Below are 14801 nucleotides of genomic sequence, written 5' to 3' on the forward strand. Positions count from 1 at the left end.
GTTAGCGCTGCGGCCCCACTCTCGCATGGAAGTCGAAGAGCCCGCGTTCCAACCGGGAGAAGCAACACTGTAGGGAAACCGTGCTTTAGCGACCCTCGTCCTCCCTGTGAGAGGAAGCAGTTTAGGGTGTACTGTGGGTGAGAGCCTGGGGACGGGTTCCATTACGTAAAAGCGTGGGAGAGACAGGCCGGTGCAGAAGGCAGCTCTCAACTCACACCATGGTTACGGGTCTAGTACCGATGCCCCCGGTGGAGGTGCGTGGAGCCTCAAAGACAACCCCCTAACTCGAAGGAAGAACTCGGGAGAGAATCCGTGCTTCAGCTAAACCAGCAGCTCCCGAGGGTAGAAGCATGGCGTGGTGTGCGTGCAGGAGAGCACTGCAAGGGAGCCCAAAGCCTTTTGCGAGGGAGACGCAGGCCCCGGCAGAAGGCAGAACACGACTAGCCGTGTGGTTGATCTAGCCAGCCCTGCGGCCCTACTTGGGCATGGAAGCCTAAAGGCGGGCGTTCCAACTCGGAGAAACAACAGTGTGCAGAAACCGTGCTTTAAGCTACCGTCGACCTCTCTGCGGGAGGAAGCGGTTTAGGGTGGAGCGTGGGTGAGAGAGAGCCTGGGGACGGGCTCCATACAGAGAATCGGGGGAGAGACAGGCCGGTGCCGAAGGCAGCTGTCAACTCACCTCGTGTGGACGAGGCCATTCCCGTTGCCCCGTGTGTGCGTGCAGGCCTAAAGGCAGCCCCCTAACTGGGAGCCACAGCTCTGGTGAGAACCCGCGCTTCAGCTCCAATAGCCGTTGCTGAGGTGGGCAGCCGTTTGCTGTGGGAATGCGGAGAGCACGGCAAGTGAGGCCGAGAGCCTTTTCGAAGTGAGACTCGGGCCCTGGGCGGCAGGAGGCAGAACACGACTCCTCACGTGTTTCATGAAACGAGCACTGCGGGCCCACTTTCCATGGGAGTCTAATGGCTAGCAGTCTTCCTCGAAAACCCATACGATAGAGGAGCCGTGCTTTAGCTCCCATCCACCTCTCGGAGGGAGGAAGCAGCTTCCAGGCTGCCGTGGGTGAGAGTCCGGGGAGCGGTCTCCTTCCGTGACAGCCAGGGAGCAGAAGTCCGGGCCAGAAGGCACCCCTTGGCCCAGCGCTTGTGACCTGAAGCTAACGCCACTGCTCCATGTGTGCACTGGAATGCTGGGTGCTCCACACTGATCTGGCAGAAAGAAGCCTGTAAAGACTCCCAGCTGCAGCTCATTCGCCTCTGCACAGGGTGGCAGCATTTTCAACTCTGCTGGAGGGCAAACCTGGGGACTGAGTCCCAGCAGAATTCCGAGGGAGAAATAGGCATGGGCAGAAGGCACCTCTCGACTCAGCTCTTGTTTCGGGAACCTAGATCGGCTCTCCCGTGCGTGCGTGGAGTCCTAACGGCCGTCCACCCATCGCAAAGGGACAAAGCTGTAGAGAACCCTTGCCTCAGCAAAGATCGCCCTTCTTGAGCGTGAGCGTCATCTGTCGTGTGTTTTGGTGAAAGCTTGGGGAAGGGAACGAAAACGTAACTCTGAGTGAGAAGCAGGAGTGTAAAGGAAGGCTGCTGTCGGCTCCCCTCTCCGTTTAGGAGATTGGCACTGCTGTACCCCGTGTGCCTGGATGCCTAGCTACCGGGCTACCAACGCCAAGAATCAATGCTACCGACTTAGCTGCGCTTTAGTGAACTTCGCCGTCCCTGAAGCTGGAGCAATTTTCCAGTGTTCTTGTAGGAGAGGCCGGGAAAGGGTCCCCCACGTGAAATGGAGTGAGAAGCAGGCCGGTGCGCGAGGCGGCTCTCAACACACCTCTTGTTTATGAGGCTGGGACCCTGGCCCCGGGTGTGCCTGCGGGCCTAAGTAGCCAACCACCTATCTCAAAGGAACAACTCCGTAGAGCATCCCTGCTTCGGCTGAAAGAGCCCTCTGCCGGAGGGTGGACGCATTTTGCTGTGCGCGTGAGTGAGCCCACTGCAAGTGAGCCCACCCCCAGGTTCCGGGTGAGGCTCAGGCCCCGGGAGAGAGCAGAACACGACTCCCCACTTGTTTCATGAAGTTAGCGCTGCGGCCCCACTCTCGCATGGAAGTCGAAGAGCCCGCGTTCCAACCGGGAGAAGCAACACTGTAGGGAAACCGTGCTTTAGCGACCCTCGTCCTCCCTGTGAGAGGAAGCAGTTTAGGGTGTACTGTGGGTGAGAGCCTGGGGACGGGTTCCATTACGTAAAAGCGTGGGAGAGACAGGCCGGCGCAGAAGGCAGCTCTCAACTCACACCATGGTTACGGGTCTAGTACCGATGCCCCCGGTGGAGGTGCGTGGAGCCTCAAAGACAACCCCCTAACTCGAAGGAAGAACTCGGGAGAGAATCCGTGCTTCAGCTAAACCAGCAGCTCCCGAGGGTAGAAGCATGGCGTGGTGTGCGTGCAGGAGAGCACTGCAAGGGAGCCCAAAGCCTTTTGCGAGGGAGACGCAGGCCCCGGCAGAAGGCAGAACACGACTAGCCGTGTGGTTGATCTAGCCAGCCCTGCGGCCCTACTTGGGCATGGAAGCCTAAAGGCGGGCGTTCCAACTCGGAGAAACAACAGTGTGCAGAAACCGTGCTTTAAGCTACCGTCGACCTCTCTGCGGGAGGAAGCGGTTTAGGGTGGAGCGTGGGTGAGAGAGAGCCTGGGGACGGGCTCCATACAGAGAATCGGGGGAGAGACAGGCCGGTGCCGAAGGCAGCTGTCAACTCACCTCGTGTGGACGAGGCCATTCCCGTTGCCCCGTGTGTGCGTGCAGGCCTAAAGGCAGCCCCCTAACTGGGAGCCACAGCTCTGGTGAGAACCCGCGCTTCAGCTCCAATAGCCGTTGCTGAGGTGGGCAGCCGTTTGCTGTGGGAATGCGGAGAGCACGGCAAGTGAGGCCGAGAGCCTTTTCGAAGTGAGACTCGGGCCCTGGGCGGCAGGAGGCAGAACACGACTCCTCACGTGTTTCATGAAACGAGCACTGCGGGCCCACTTTCCATGGGAGTCTAATGGCTAGCAGTCTTCCTCGAAAACCCATACGATAGAGGAGCCGTGCTTTAGCTCCCATCCACCTCTCGGAGGGAGGAAGCAGCTTCCAGGCTGCCGTGGGTGAGAGTCCGGGGAGCGGTCTCCTTCCGTGACAGCCAGGGAGCAGAAGTCCGGGCCAGAAGGCACCCCTTGGCCCAGCGCTTGTGACCTGAAGCTAACGCCACTGCTCCATGTGTGCACTGGAATGCTGGGTGCTCCACACTGATCTGGCAGAAAGAAGCCTGTAAAGACTCCCAGCTGCAGCTCATTCGCCTCTGCACAGGGTGGCAGCATTTTCAACTCTGCTGGAGGGCAAACCTGGGGACTGAGTCCCAGCAGAATTCCGAGGGAGAAATAGGCATGGGCAGAAGGCACCTCTCGACTCAGCTCTTGTTTCGGGAACCTAGATCGGCTCTCCCGTGCGTGCGTGGAGTCCTAACGGCCGTCCACCCATCGCAAAGGGACAAAGCTGTAGAGAACCCTTGCCTCAGCAAAGATCGCCCTTCTTGAGCGTGAGCGTCATCTGTCGTGTGTTTTGGTGAAAGCTTGGGGAAGGGAACGAAAACGTAACTCTGAGTGAGAAGCAGGAGTGTAAAGGAAGGCTGCTGTCGGCTCCCCTCTCCGTTTAGGAGATTGGCACTGCTGTACCCCGTGTGCCTGGATGCCTAGCTACCGGGCTACCAACGCCAAGAATCAATGCTACCGACTTAGCTGCGCTTTAGTGAACTTCGCCGTCCCTGAAGCTGGAGCAATTTTCCAGTGTTCTTGTAGGAGAGGCCGGGAAAGGGTCCCCCACGTGAAATGGAGTGAGAAGCAGGCCGGTGCGCGAGGCGGCTCTCAACACACCTCTTGTTTATGAGGCTGGGACCCTGGCCCCGGGTGTGCCTGCGGGCCTAAGTAGCCAACCACCTAACTCAAAGGAACAACTCCGTAGAGCATCCCTGCTTCGGCTGAAAGAGCCCTCTGCCGGAGGGTGGACGCATTTTGCTGTGCGCGTGAGTGAGCCCACTGCAAGTGAGCCCACCCCCAGGTTCCGGGTGAGGCTCAGGCCCCGGGAGAGAGCAGAACACGACTCCCCACTTGTTTCATGAAGTTAGCGCTGCGGCCCCACTCTCGCATGGAAGTCGAAGAGCCCGCGTTCCAACCGGGAGAAGCAACACTGTAGGGAAACCGTGCTTTAGCGACCCTCGTCCTCCCTGTGAGAGGAAGCAGTTTAGGGTGTACTGTGGGTGAGAGCCTGGGGACGGGTTCCATTACGTAAAAGCGTGGGAGAGACAGGCCGGCGCAGAAGGCAGCTCTCAACTCACACCATGGTTACGGGTCTAGTACCGATGCCCCCGGTGGAGGTGCGTGGAGCCTCAAAGACAACCCCCTAACTCGAAGGAAGAACTCGGGAGAGAATCCGTGCTTCAGCTAAACCAGCAGCTCCCGAGGGTAGAAGCATGGCGTGGTGTGCGTGCAGGAGAGCACTGCAAGGGAGCCCAAAGCCTTTTGCGAGGGAGACGCAGGCCCCGGCAGAAGGCAGAACACGACTAGCCGTGTGGTTGATCTAGCCAGCCCTGCGGCCCTACTTGGGCATGGAAGCCTAAAGGCGGGCGTTCCAACTCGGAGAAACAACAGTGTGCAGAAACCGTGCTTTAAGCTACCGTCGACCTCTCTGCGGGAGGAAGCGGTTTAGGGTGGAGCGTGGGTGAGAGAGAGCCTGGGGACGGGCTCCATACAGAGAATCGGGGGAGAGACAGGCCGGTGCCGAAGGCAGCTGTCAACTCACCTCGTGTGGACGAGGCCATTCCCGTTGCCCCGTGTGTGCGTGCAGGCCTAAAGGCAGCCCCCTAACTGGGAGCCACAGCTCTGGTGAGAACCCGCGCTTCAGCTCCAATAGCCGTTGCTGAGGTGGGCAGCCGTTTGCTGTGGGAATGCGGAGAGCACGGCAAGTGAGGCCGAGAGCCTTTTCGAAGTGAGACTCGGGCCCTGGGCGGCAGGAGGCAGAACACGACTCCTCACGTGTTTCATGAAACGAGCACTGCGGGCCCACTTTCCATGGGAGTCTAATGGCTAGCAGTCTTCCTCGAAAACCCATACGATAGAGGAGCCGTGCTTTAGCTCCCATCCACCTCTCGGAGGGAGGAAGCAGCTTCCAGGCTGCCGTGGGTGAGAGTCCGGGGAGCGGTCTCCTTCCGTGACAGCCAGGGAGCAGAAGTCCGGGCCAGAAGGCACCCCTTGGCCCAGCGCTTGTGACCTGAAGCTAACGCCACTGCTCCATGTGTGCACTGGAATGCTGGGTGCTCCACACTGATCTGGCAGAAAGAAGCCTGTAAAGACTCCCAGCTGCAGCTCATTCGCCTCTGCACAGGGTGGCAGCATTTTCAACTCTGCTGGAGGGCAAACCTGGGGACTGAGTCCCAGCAGAATTCCGAGGGAGAAATAGGCATGGGCAGAAGGCACCTCTCGACTCAGCTCTTGTTTCGGGAACCTAGATCGGCTCTCCCGTGCGTGCGTGGAGTCCTAACGGCCGTCCACCCATCGCAAAGGGACAAAGCTGTAGAGAACCCTTGCCTCAGCAAAGATCGCCCTTCTTGAGCGTGAGCGTCATCTGTCGTGTGTTTTGGTGAAAGCTTGGGGAAGGGAACGAAAACGTAACTCTGAGTGAGAAGCAGGAGTGTAAAGGAAGGCTGCTGTCGGCTCCCCTCTCCGTTTAGGAGATTGGCACTGCTGTACCCCGTGTGCCTGGATGCCTAGCTACCGGGCTACCAACGCCAAGAATCAATGCTACCGACTTAGCTGCGCTTTAGTGAACTTCGCCGTCCCTGAAGCTGGAGCAATTTTCCAGTGTTCTTGTAGGAGAGGCCGGGAAAGGGTCCCCCACGTGAAATGGAGTGAGAAGCAGGCCGGTGCGCGAGGCGGCTCTCAACACACCTCTTGTTTATGAGGCTGGGACCCTGGCCCCGGGTGTGCCTGCGGGCCTAAGTAGCCAACCACCTAACTCAAAGGAACAACTCCGTAGAGCATCCCTGCTTCGGCTGAAAGAGCCCTCTGCCGGAGGGTGGACGCATTTTGCTGTGCGCGTGAGTGAGCCCACTGCAAGTGAGCCCACCCCCAGGTTCCGGGTGAGGCTCAGGCCCCGGGAGAGAGCAGAACACGACTCCCCACTTGTTTCATGAAGTTAGCGCTGCGGCCCCACTCTCGCATGGAAGTCGAAGAGCCCGCGTTCCAACCGGGAGAAGCAACACTGTAGGGAAACCGTGCTTTAGCGACCCTCGTCCTCCCTGTGAGAGGAAGCAGTTTAGGGTGTACTGTGGGTGAGAGCCTGGGGACGGGTTCCATTACGTAAAAGCGTGGGAGAGACAGGCCGGCGCAGAAGGCAGCTCTCAACTCACACCATGGTTACGGGTCTAGTACCGATGCCCCCGGTGGAGGTGCGTGGAGCCTCAAAGACAACCCCCTAACTCGAAGGAAGAACTCGGGAGAGAATCCGTGCTTCAGCTAAACCAGCAGCTCCCGAGGGTAGAAGCATGGCGTGGTGTGCGTGCAGGAGAGCACTGCAAGGGAGCCCAAAGCCTTTTGCGAGGGAGACGCAGGCCCCGGCAGAAGGCAGAACACGACTAGCCGTGTGGTTGATCTAGCCAGCCCTGCGGCCCTACTTGGGCATGGAAGCCTAAAGGCGGGCGTTCCAACTCGGAGAAACAACAGTGTGCAGAAACCGTGCTTTAAGCTACCGTCGACCTCTCTGCGGGAGGAAGCGGTTTAGGGTGGAGCGTGGGTGAGAGAGAGCCTGGGGACGGGCTCCATACAGAGAATCGGGGGAGAGACAGGCCGGTGCCGAAGGCAGCTGTCAACTCACCTCGTGTGGACGAGGCCATTCCCGTTGCCCCGTGTGTGCGTGCAGGCCTAAAGGCAGCCCCCTAACTGGGAGCCACAGCTCTGGTGAGAACCCGCGCTTCAGCTCCAATAGCCGTTGCTGAGGTGGGCAGCCGTTTGCTGTGGGAATGCGGAGAGCACGGCAAGTGAGGCCGAGAGCCTTTTCGAAGTGAGACTCGGGCCCTGGGCGGCAGGAGGCAGAACACGACTCCTCACGTGTTTCATGAAACGAGCACTGCGGGCCCACTTTCCATGGGAGTCTAATGGCTAGCAGTCTTCCTCGAAAACCCATACGATAGAGGAGCCGTGCTTTAGCTCCCATCCACCTCTCGGAGGGAGGAAGCAGCTTCCAGGCTGCCGTGGGTGAGAGTCCGGGGAGCGGTCTCCTTCCGTGACAGCCAGGGAGCAGAAGTCCGGGCCAGAAGGCACCCCTTGGCCCAGCGCTTGTGACCTGAAGCTAACGCCACTGCTCCATGTGTGCACTGGAATGCTGGGTGCTCCACACTGATCTGGCAGAAAGAAGCCTGTAAAGACTCCCAGCTGCAGCTCATTCGCCTCTGCACAGGGTGGCAGCATTTTCAACTCTGCTGGAGGGCAAACCTGGGGACTGAGTCCCAGCAGAATTCCGAGGGAGAAATAGGCATGGGCAGAAGGCACCTCTCGACTCAGCTCTTGTTTCGGGAACCTAGATCGGCTCTCCCGTGCGTGCGTGGAGTCCTAACGGCCGTCCACCCATCGCAAAGGGACAAAGCTGTAGAGAACCCTTGCCTCAGCAAAGATCGCCCTTCTTGAGCGTGAGCGTCATCTGTCGTGTGTTTTGGTGAAAGCTTGGGGAAGGGAACGAAAACGTAACTCTGAGTGAGAAGCAGGAGTGTAAAGGAAGGCTGCTGTCGGCTCCCCTCTCCGTTTAGGAGATTGGCACTGCTGTACCCCGTGTGCCTGGATGCCTAGCTACCGGGCTACCAACGCCAAGAATGAATGCTACCGACTTAGCTGCGCTTTAGTGAACTTCGCCGTCCCTGAAGCTGGAGCAATTTTCCAGTGTTCTTGTAGGAGAGGCCGGGAAAGGGTCCCCCACGTGAAATGGAGTGAGAAGCAGGCCGGTGCGCGAGGCGGCTCTCAACACACCTCTTGTTTATGAGGCTGGGACCCTGGCCCCGGGTGTGCCTGCGGGCCTAAGTAGCCAACCACCTAACTCAAAGGAACAACTCCGTAGAGCATCCCTGCTTCGGCTGAAAGAGCCCTCTGCCGGAGGGTGGACGCATTTTGCTGTGCGCGTGAGTGAGCCCACTGCAAGTGAGCCCACCCCCAGGTTCCGGGTGAGGCTCAGGCCCCGGGAGAGAGCAGAACACGACTCCCCACTTGTTTCATGAAGTTAGCGCTGCGGCCCCACTCTCGCATGGAAGTCGAAGAGCCCGCGTTCCAACCGGGAGAAGCAACACTGTAGGGAAACCGTGCTTTAGCGACCCTCGTCCTCCCTGTGAGAGGAAGCAGTTTAGGGTGTACTGTGGGTGAGAGCCTGGGGACGGGTTCCATTACGTAAAAGCGTGGGAGAGACAGGCCGGCGCAGAAGGCAGCTCTCAACTCACACCATGGTTACGGGTCTAGTACCGATGCCCCCGGTGGAGGTGCGTGGAGCCTCAAAGACAACCCCCTAACTCGAAGGAAGAACTCGGGAGAGAATCCGTGCTTCAGCTAAACCAGCAGCTCCCGAGGGTAGAAGCATGGCGTGGTGTGCGTGCAGGAGAGCACTGCAAGGGAGCCCAAAGCCTTTTGCGAGGGAGACGCAGGCCCCGGCAGAAGGCAGAACACGACTAGCCGTGTGGTTGATCTAGCCAGCCCTGCGGCCCTACTTGGGCATGGAAGCCTAAAGGCGGGCGTTCCAACTCGGAGAAACAACAGTGTGCAGAAACCGTGCTTTAAGCTACCGTCGACCTCTCTGCGGGAGGAAGCGGTTTAGGGTGGAGCGTGGGTGAGAGAGAGCCTGGGGACGGGCTCCATACAGAGAATCGGGGGAGAGACAGGCCGGTGCCGAAGGCAGCTGTCAACTCACCTCGTGTGGACGAGGCCATTCCCGTTGCCCCGTGTGTGCGTGCAGGCCTAAAGGCAGCCCCCTAACTGGGAGCCACAGCTCTGGTGAGAACCCGCGCTTCAGCTCCAATAGCCGTTGCTGAGGTGGGCAGCCGTTTGCTGTGGGAATGCGGAGAGCACGGCAAGTGAGGCCGAGAGCCTTTTCGAAGTGAGACTCGGGCCCTGGGCGGCAGGAGGCAGAACACGACTCCTCACGTGTTTCATGAAACGAGCACTGCGGGCCCACTTTCCATGGGAGTCTAATGGCTAGCAGTCTTCCTCGAAAACCCATACGATAGAGGAGCCGTGCTTTAGCTCCCATCCACCTCTCGGAGGGAGGAAGCAGCTTCCAGGCTACCGTGGGTGAGAGTCCGGGGAGCGGTCTCCTTCCGTGACAGCCAGGGAGCAGAAGTCCGGGCCAGAAGGCACCCCTTGGCCCAGCGCTTGTGACCTGAAGCTAACGCCACTGCTCCATGTGTGCACTGGAATGCTGGGTGCTCCACACTGATCTGGCAGAAAGAAGCCTGTAAAGAACCCCAGCTGCAGCTCATTCGCCTCTGCACAGGGTGGCAGCATTTTCAACTCTGCTGGAGGGCAAGCCTGGGGACTGAGTCCCAGCAGAATTCCGAGGGAGAAATAGGCATGGGCAGAAGGCACCTCTCGACTCAGCTCTTGTTTCGGGAACCTAGATCGGCTCTCCCGTGCGTGCGTGGAGTCCTAACGGCCGTCCACCCATCGCAAAGGGACAAAGCTGTAGAGAACCCTTGCCTCAGCAAAGATCGCCCTTCTTGAGCGTGAGCGTCATCTGTCGTGTGTTTTGGTGAAAGCTTGGGGAAGGGAACGAAAACGTAACTCTGAGTGAGAAGCAGGAGTGTAAAGGAAGGCTGCTGTCGGCTCCCCTCTCCGTTTAGGAGATTAGCACTGCTGTACCCCGTGTGCCTGGATGCCTAGCTACCGGGCTACCAACGCCAAGAATCACTGCTTCCGACTTAGCTGGGCTTTAGTGAACTTGGCGGTCCCTGAAGCTGGAGCAATTTTCCAGTGTTCTTGTAGGAGAGGCCGGGAAAGGGTCCCCCACGTGAAATGGAGTGGGAAGCAGGCCGGTGCGCGAGGCAGCTCTCAACACACCTCTCGTGTATGAGGCTGGGACCCTGGCCCCGGGTGTGCCTGCGGGCCTAAGTAGCCAACCACCTAACTCAAAGGAACAACTCCGTAGAGCATTCCTGCTTCGGCGGAAAGAGCCCTCTGCCGGAGGGTGGACGCATTTTGCTGTGCGCGTGAGTGAGCCCACAGCATTTGAGCCCACCCCCATGTTCCGGGGGAGGCTCAGGCCCCGGGAGAGAGCAGAACACGACTCGCCACTTGTTTCATGAAGTTAGCGCTGCGGCCCCACTCTCGCATGGAAGTCGAAGAGCCAGCATTCCAACCGGGAGAAGCAACACTGTAGGGAAACCGTGCTTTAGCGACCCTCGTCCTCCCTGTGAGAGGAAGCAGTTTAGGGTGCACTGTGGGTGAGAGCCTGGGGACGGGTTCCATTACGTAAAACCGTGGGAGAGACAGGCCGGCGCAGAAGGCAGCTCTCAACTCACACCATGGTTACGGGTCTAGTACCGATGCCCCCGGTGGAGGTGCGTGGAGCCTCAAAGACAACCCCCGAACTCGAAGGAAGAACTCGGGAGAGAATCCGTGCTTCAGCTAAACCAGCAGCTCCCGAGGGTAGAAGCATGGCGTGGTGTGCGTGCAGGAGAGCACTGCAAGGGAGCCCAAAGCCTTTTGCGAGGGAGACGCAGGCCCCGGCAGAAGGCAGAACACGACTAGCCGTGTGGTTGATCTAGCCAGCCCTGCGGCCCTACTTGGGCATGGAAGCCTAAAGGCGGGCGTTCCAACTCGGAGAAACAACAGTGTGCAGAAACCGTGCTTTAAGCTACTCTACCTCTCTGCGGGAGGAAGCGGTTTAGGGTGGAGCGTGGGTGAGAGAGAGCCTGGGGACGGGCTCCATACAGAGAATCGGGGGAGAGACAGGCCGGTGCCGAAGGCAGCTGTCAACTCACCTCGTGTGGACGAGGCCATTCCCGTTGCCCCGTGTGTGCGTGCAGGCCTAAAGGCAGCCCCCTAACTGGGAGCCACAGCTCTGGTGAGAACCCGCGCTTCAGCTCCAATAGCCGTTGCTGAGGTGGGCAGCCGTTTGCTGTGGGAATGCGGAGAGCACGGCAAGTGAGTCCGAGAGCCTTTTCTAAGTGAGACTCGGGCCCTGGGCGGCAGGAGGCAGAACACGATTCCTCACGTGTTTCATGAAACGAGCACTGCGGGCCCACTTTCCATGGGAGTCTAATGGCTAGCAGTCTTCCTCGAAAACCCATACGATAGAGGAGCCGTGCTTTAGCTCCCATCCACCTCTCGGAGGGAGGAAGCAGCTTCCAGGCTACCGTGGTTCAGAGTCCGGGGAGCGGTCTCCTTCCGTGACAGCCAGGGAGCAGAAGTCCGGGCCAGAAGGCACCCCTTGGCCCGGCGCTTGTGACCTGAAGCTAACGCCAGTGCTCCATGTGTGCACTGGAATGCTGGGTGCTCCACACTGATCTGGCAGAAAGAAACCTGTAAAGAATCCCAGCTGCAGCTCATTCGCCTCTGCACAGGTTGGCAGCATTTTCAACTCTGCTGGAGGGCAAGCCTGGGGACTGAGTCCCAGCAGAATTCCGAGGGAGAAATAAGCATGTGCAGAAGGCACCTCTCGACTCAGCTCTTGTTTCGGGAACCTAGATCGGCTCTCCCGTGCGTGCGTGGAGTCCTAACGGCCGTCCACGCATCGCAAAGGGACAAAGCTGTAGAGAACCCTTGCCTCAGCAAAGATCGCCCTTCTTGAGTGTGAACGTCATCTCTCGTGTGTTTTTGTGAAAGCTTGGGGAATGGAACGAAAACGTAACTCTGAGTGAGAAGCAGGAGTGTAAAGGAAGGCTGCTGTCGACTCCCCTCTCCGTTTAGGAGATTAGCACTGCTGTACCCCGTGTGCCTGGATGCCTAGCTACCGGGCTACCAACGGCAAGAATCAATGCTACCGACTTAGCTGCGCTTTAGTGAACTTTGCCGTCCCTGAAGCTGGAGCAATTTTCCAGTGTTCTTGTAGGAGAGGCCGGGAAAGGGTCCCCCACGTGAAATGGAGTGAGAAGCAGGCCGGTGCGCGAGGCGGCTCTCAACACACCTCTTGTTTATGAGGCTGGGACCCTGGCCCCGGGTGTGCCTGCGGGCCTAAATAGCCAACCACCTAACTCAAAGGAACAACCCCGTAGAGAATTCCTGCTTCTGCTGAACGAGCCCTCTCCCTGAGGGTGGACGCATTTTGCTGTGTGCGTGAGTGAGCCCACTGCAAGTGAGTCCAACACCATGTGTCTGGTGAGGCTCAGGCCCCCGGAGAGAGCAGAACACGACTCCCCACTTGTTTCATGAAGTTAGCACGGCGGCCCCACTCTCGCCTGGAAGTCTAATAGCCAGCGTTCCAACCGGGAGATGCAACACTAGGGAAACCGTGCTTTAGCTACCCTCGTCCTCCCTGTGAGGGGAAGCACTTTAGGGTGTACTGTGAGTGAGAGTCTGCGGATGGGTTCCATACATAAAATCTAGGGACAGACCCTCCAGTGGATAAAGCAGCTGTCAACTCACCTCGAGTTTACGAGGTTATTACCTTTGCCCCGTGTGTCGTGCAGGTCTAAGGCAACCCCCTAACTCGAAGCAACAACTCTGGTTAGTATCCGCACTTCAGCTCAAATAGCCATTCCCGAGGGTGGAAGCATTTTGCTGTGGGAATGCGTGAGATCACTGCTACTTAGTCTGAAAGCATTTTCTGTGTGAGACTCAGGCCCTGGCAGAAGGCAGAATACGACTGCCCACTTGTTTCAGGGAGGTAGTAATGTGGCCCCACTTTTTCATGAAAGTCTAATCACTAGCGTTCTAAATAGAAGAAACAATATGGTAGAGAAATCGTGCTTCAGCCATCATGCACCTCTCTGTGGGACAAAGCATTTTCTGGGCTACCGTGGGTGAGAGCCTGGGGAACGTGTTCCGTACATGAAACCGAGGGAGAAAAAATCTGGGTCCGAAAGCACCTCTCGACTCACCTCTTGCTAACTGCAGCTAACAGTACTGCTCCATGTGTGCATAGGGATGCTAAGTGCTCCAAACTGATTTGGCAGAAAGAAGCCGGTAAAGAATCCCAGCTTCAGCTCATTTGCCTCTCCGCAGGGTGGCAGAATTTTCATCTCTGCCTCAGGGCAAACCTGGGGAATGAGTTCCAGCGAATTCCGAGTGAGAAATAAGTATGGGCAGAGGACACCTCTCGACTCAGCTCTTGTTTCGGGAACCTAAATCGGCTTGCCCGTGAGTGTGTGGAGTCCTAAGTGCCATCCACCCAACGCCAAGGAACAAAACTGTAGATAGAATTAAGAGCAAGATGGCCGAGGAGTAGGAGACCTGGATTTCGTCTCCTCTCAGGAATTCAGCTGGATAGGGATCAAACCATTCTGAACACCTACAAACCCAACAGGAGAACGAAGAAAAGAAGAGCAACAACTCTCTCATCAGAAAAGCGACCACTTTCTGGAAGGTAGGACGTGCGGAGAAGTGAATCCGCGGCGATATTCGGGAGGACAGATGGCGGGGGAGGGGCCTACATCGGCCACTTCTGGCAAGTGATAGAGCCGCGGAGCACAAAGTCGGAACTATTAGAAGTCGGCTCCGCTGAGGGACGTCACTCCGGTGGCTAAGCGGGGGGTGGAACCCTCTGGGACAGTGTGGTCTCAGGACCCTCGGGGTCACAGAAAGACCGGGGGTGCCTGAGTGCGGCAGAGCTCCCAGGTAACAGAGCAGGGAAGCCGGCTGCAGAGGCGGAGCCCAGGCGCGGGCTCTCAGCTCGGGGTGGCCATAAACCGTGATCCGTGGCACAGTCGGGCCCCTGCTCCTCCAGCAGGGACCCAACAAGCAGCGGATCCGGGGAGACTCACCTTCCTCCCCCGGGAGGAGCCGCGCGGGAGTGCACCGCAGGGATCTGCTGGGTTTGGAGACTACCCGGGGTCGGGTGCCAGAGATAGAAACGCGCGGTCACAGGCCGGTTGAGCACGGAGTGCAGCTGCAGACCGGGGAGACGGGAGTGACTGACGGCTTTTCTCTGGGGGCTCACTGAGAAGCGGGGCCCCGAGTTCTCGGCTCCTCCGGGGCGGAGATTGGGAGGCCGCCATTTTCACTCTCCGCCTCCAAAGCTGTACGGAAAGCTCACAGGGAACAAAAGCCCCGGAGAGCAAACCCCAGCAGATTACTTAGCTGGGAGGGGGCAAGGGCGGGGCAATTCCGCCTCCGGCAGAGACATTTGGAAACCACGGCAACAGGCCCCTCCCCAGAAGATCAGCGAGACCAGCCAGCCAAGACCAAGTTTACCAATCAATGAGAACGGCAGAACTCCAGCGCTAGGGGACTACTGCAGATAGAATTCACAGCTTTTTTACCATGATTCCTTAGTCTTTTAAAGTTAATTTTTTAACTGTCTTTTTGTCTTTTTATTTCTTTTTGAATTTTTCTTTTTCCCTTTTTCAAACACCATCTTATCAATCGCTTTTTAAAAAAAAAAAACATTTTATTTTTCATTTTTAGAGTCATATTCTATCCCTTCATAGTAGTTACCCGTATTTTTGGCTTATATATATAAGTTGTTCTCTCTTTAAAATTTTGAGATAGTTTCTTCTAACAGATTAAAATATACCCTAAATCTCTAGTATATGGTGTTTTCTATTCCCCTGCCTGATCACATCCTCTCCCCTTTTTTTTCTTTTTCTTTTTTCTTT

Source organism: Mirounga angustirostris, unplaced genomic scaffold (assembly GCF_029215605.1).
Source record: "Mirounga angustirostris isolate CCGP_5_RB_7025 unplaced genomic scaffold, mMirAng1.0.hap1 SCAF_16, whole genome shotgun sequence".
Classification (NCBI taxonomy): domain Eukaryota; kingdom Metazoa; phylum Chordata; class Mammalia; order Carnivora; family Phocidae; genus Mirounga; species Mirounga angustirostris.